The 5251-nt window shown below is 34.4% G+C and overlaps 1 pseudogene; it reads right to left on the minus strand.

Annotated features, from left to right (window-relative positions):
• Positions 1 to 471: 471 nt before the first annotated feature.
• Positions 472 to 3919, minus strand: LOC149134476 (histone-lysine N-methyltransferase SETMAR pseudogene; annotated as a pseudogene).
• Between the last annotated feature and the right edge of the window lie 1332 nt (positions 3920 to 5251).

Below are 5251 nucleotides of genomic sequence, written 5' to 3' on the forward strand. Positions count from 1 at the left end.
TATGCAGATTTTGTATTATCAACTGACAGCTCGTTAACTAGTCAATTGTTTGATCAATGTTTGATCAATCATTTGCTTTAAGGAGGAGGCCCAGTTCCCTCATGTTTACTTCATGGAACTCTACTTCACTCTTACAGATAATTTCAATGCATTTTTCCACAGCAAAACCTATGTCTATAGATGGGTAGAGAAAAACTACATCCATACTACCCACTCCACAACCTGCAAGGTCATTGGAGCGGTTGCAACTACTGACTCCACTGAGGAGGTCCTCTGTGCTCACACAGACATCAGTCGTTTGCTTCTTGAGTCCTTTTGTCATAGTCTGTGACCTTATTGCTGAAATACTCATATCCAGTCTTCTGTTCTTTTCATTTATCTATGTCTTCTGTCTTTCATTCTTTTCATTTTTCTATATTTTTGATTCAGTGTTTATTAGGTTGTCAAGAAAGTTCTTGCAGTTTTTAACCTTTAAATTCTGATGCACATATCTTGGCTCAAACAAAACTTTATTAATCGAAAATAAACACAATCAGAATCAACACACTTTTGCCAACGCGAAACAAGTTTATTTATGCCAGTAGCATAAAAATCCTGCATTCTGGTTGCAATGAAGTCGTTGAAGGCATATTTGCTATCGTCTTGGTTTTTGATGCCTTTCTCACACAGGAATTTGTCGAGATGCTTGAAAAAGTGGCCTTCAGTAGGTGAGAGTCTGGTGAGTATGGCGGATGAGGCAGAGTTTTGTAGCCCAATTCATTCAACTTCTGTAGGGTCAGTTGTGTGATGTGCAGCCTAGTGTTGTTGTGGAGAAGGATTGGTCCTTTTCTATTGACCAATGCTGGCTGTTGTTGTTGGAGTTTCTTATGCATTTCATCCATTTGCTGACAGTACTTCTCCACTGTAATGGTTTCGCCTGGATCCAAAAAGCTGTGATGGATGAGACCGGCTGTAGACCACCAAACAGTCACCCTGACCTTCTTTTGGTGCAACTTTGGCTTCGGGAAGTGCCGTGGAGCTTCGTCAGTGTCCAACCACTGAGCTGAGCATTGCCGGTTGTCGTAAAGAATACACTTTTCATTGCAACTCACAATCCAGTTGAGAAACGGGTTCTTCTTGTTGCGTAAAAGAAGGGAAGATGACACTTCAAAACGGTATTTTTTTTGGTTGTTGTTCAATTCGTGCAGCACCCATTTCCCAAGTATTTTTGTTTTTCCAATCTCTTTTAAGTGGTTGGAAATTGTCGTATTCATTACATCTAATTCAGAAGCAATCTTTGGAACAGTTGTGTGTGGATTGGCTTCAACTAAGGCTCTTAGTTGATTGTTGTCAACATCCATTGGCCAATCACTATGTTTGTCATCTTCAAAACTCTCGTCAGGGCTACAAAATTTTTTGAACCACCATTGTGCTGTATGTTCATTAGGGGTTCCTTGGTCAAATGCATCATTGATATTGCGAGCTATTTCAGCAGCTTTTTGGCTTAGCTTGAACTCGAATAAGAAAATTGTGTGAATTTGCTTTTTATCCATGTATTCAACGTTCTGAAAATATGGCCTAATTATTAAAAAAAAAAAAGAGTAACACGATTTGATAGAGTGAAAAATGGGGTTTAAAATGAGGTATAAAGTCAAAGTAATTTAACGAAAATTAATTTGCAAATACATCATTTAAAACCAAAATTTAAAATTCCGCAAGAACTTTCTTGACAACCTAATATAATTCATAACGTTTGGTTTATATATGTCTTTGTATGTCATATAATAGGAGTGATTTCCATGTGAGTTCTATGGATAATGTCTGTGTGCAATTTGCATGAGTGCACAAGAGAGAGAGAGAGAGAGAGAGAGAGAGAGAGCTTGCTTGTTTGTTGTTTATTCTTGTGTGAGAGTGCATAGTGCTTATGTGAGAGATAGTGGTCATTAGCTTATGATGTCGGGTGGTTTTGAAGTTTTGATTTTATAGCTTTTGTTTCAATACAGTTATATTACAAACATGTATAAATTCATCCACTTATATATATATATATATATATATATATATATATATATATATATATATATATATATATATAAAGTCAGTAAATAGTGGGGTTGTGTTAACCGCATGTGGAGAAATAATAGGAAAATGAAAAATAATAATAATAATAATGAATATATAAAAAAATATATAATATATAAAAAAATAAATATATCAATACATTATATTGTCTTTGAGCTTTTAAAGTTCATTGGTAATCCATGTAGATAATAGTTGGAAAAATAAGGATGCAAGAAATTGAGAGTTATGTTAGGTTTAAAAAAAGAAAAGGGACTAAAGGTTTATGTGTTAAGCAGGAAGTGTGGTGTCAAAACAGGAAGTGTGTGTAAGGGAAGACAAAACTCCATAACTTCAACTAAAGAGTATAAAACCCACAGATTTGTCTTCCCTTACACACACTTCCTGTTTTGACACCACACTTCCTGCTTAACACATAAACCTTCAGCCCATTTTCTTTTTTTCTAACCAAACACAACTCTCAATTTCTTGCATCCTATTTTTTCCAACTATTATCTACATGGATTACCATTGAACTTTAAAAACTCAAAGACAATATAATGTATTGGTATATTTATTTTTTTATATATTATTTTTCACTTTTTTGTAAAGAACATTTTCATTCTCCCTTTTCTTGAAAATTTGCCATGCAATGAAAGCCGGTTAGAAATCTATGTTAAAATATGCTTTTAGTTTAGCATTCTGCCTTATTATTATTTTTCATTTTCCTATATATATGTATAAATAATCAGAATATGATTTAACTTATTAAACACATTTCAACAAATTCATTCATATTGAACTGTATTTAATAAGTTAAACCATATACTGATTGTTTTTATACAAGTTTTCATACCTATACAAATTCAAAAGTAAAGTATGAAGAAACAACATTAGAAATCTTTGGAAATTACTCCAATTAAAAGACAAACTCACATGCCTCTGTTTAAAAAGAAGAATATATATATATATACATATATACACACACACACACACACACACATATATATATATATATATATATATATATATATATATATATATGAGAGAGAGAGAGAGAGAGAGAGAGAGAGAGAGAGAGAGAGAGAGAGAGACTTACAAATATATACATACATATATGCTTTCATATGAATGCACATACACTCACACCAAACAGATCCACACCTTTTATCTTTTACTTGCTTTAGTCATCAGACTGTGACCATGCTGGTGCACCACCTTGAAGAATTTTACTCAAGTGAATCAACCTAGTACTTATTTTTTCAAGCCTGCTACTTATTCTATAGGCCTTTCTTTACCAAACCGCTAAGTGATGGGGACATAAAAACGCCAACAACTGTTACCGAAATGTGTCGGCGAACAACCACAAGCAGAAACACGCACGCACGCACGCACGCACGCACGCGCGATGTATATGGCAGGCTTCTATCTATCAAATTCACTCACAAGGATTTGGTTGACCTTACCCAAGGTGTTGCATCACATGAGATTGAACCCAGAACCATAGGGTTAGAAAGCAAACTATTTACCATACGAATATGGCTGCATGCATATAAACACATACATATGTACACACATGGAATTGTCATTCCATATTTTTCAGGCTATTATCATTTTTGAATATATGTTTTGTCTTTTCTATTTGTCATCACGTTAACCCAGGTGGGAGTGCTAGCATGATTCTTACCACAGTGTTGTTTATGGGACTGTTATGTTTCTGTTTGACATACTGGTTTCTTTTTCTTCGACTCAAGTCAGTACTCATAGCCCATTTTTTTCTACCATGCTGCAGCTCATCTCCTCTGTATGTTGTGATGATGTTCTTGCCTTCACATTTCATATCTCTCAAATAAAACACCAAATTTTTAACTTCTGCATTCATTGCACTTAGTATTTGTGCACACAGTATTAGCACAAATGCTCTTTTTGAAAGAATATCTCACTTCATTGTGATCTTATGTATCAACATGAGCAAGTATATAAGACTCTCTTTCTGTCAGGTAAATGGTCCGGTTCATCATATACGAAGGAATTCCATTCAGTGCACCCAATGCAAGCTAAGGACACATGAGAAGTGTGGTGGAATCACAGGTAGGTTAAGAGAGAAAGGCATTTTTGTATGTGGCAGATGGGCAGGCACAATAAGCACAAAGGACACTTGAGCATTTGATTTTCTCAAATGCCCAAATGACAGTTTCTGTAGATAGGTGATGAAATTTGCTGTGGAGGAGTATGTTCTAAAAGTATTGTTGCTAAAATAAGAATAAGATGGAGGAAATCAGATTGATTAGTGTTAGGAAGGAGCATCCAACCATAGAAGCCATGCTAAAGCAGATAGTAGAACTTCAGGCTTACAAGCTCCTGTCCAACTGATGCCAGCATAGAAGACAGGCATTAAATGATGATGATGGTGATACATATACATTCATATATATAATAATATATAATAATATATACACACATTGTAAAGTGGTTGATGTTAGGAAGGGCATCCACCATAGAAACCAAACCAAATCAGACTGAACCTGGTACAGTTTGCCATCTCTGATCAAACAGTCCAACGGACATTAAAAGATGATGATGATGATGATGATATACATATATCTATATACAAATATAGATAGATATAGATATACGTAATTTCATACACTCACATATATCCAAAAATAATTACTAAAATATTTTACTTTACCTTTCTAATCTATTAGAGGATTTGATAACAAAAGGATATATGTACACATATATGCACACACATACACACACGCACGTGTGCATCTGCACACACATGTAATTTTCTAGTAGATTTAAAAGGAAAACAAAGCATTAGGCAAAATAAACTCGTAGAAAAACAGTAACAAGTTTCAGAGATATATTTGTCAACAATACACCTTAGGCAGAACTATGTATCAAGCAGTTTCTCCTGTATACTTTGTAATACTGTCTTTACACTTCTCTTCTAAATACCACATACAAAGTTTAAACTGATTCTAACTTCTCAAAGAAATATTTAAATGGGGCAACTTTAAAAATTGCTATATATTATCTAAAGAGTGTCATCCAAGAGAGATCAGGGAGAACATGTGTGTGTGTGTGTGTGTCTGTGTGTACAAGAATAGCAAGTAGGCAAGGTTAATAGCATTGATAGTAATAATGATGATTATAATAGTTATGATGGTAATGGTGTTGATTATAATAGAGCTGTTATTGCTGTTGT

This window comes from Octopus bimaculoides, chromosome 8 (genome assembly GCF_046866305.1).
Source record: "Octopus bimaculoides isolate indiv1 chromosome 8, ASM4686630v1, whole genome shotgun sequence".
In the NCBI taxonomy this organism is placed as follows: Eukaryota; Metazoa; Mollusca; class Cephalopoda; order Octopoda; family Octopodidae; genus Octopus; species Octopus bimaculoides.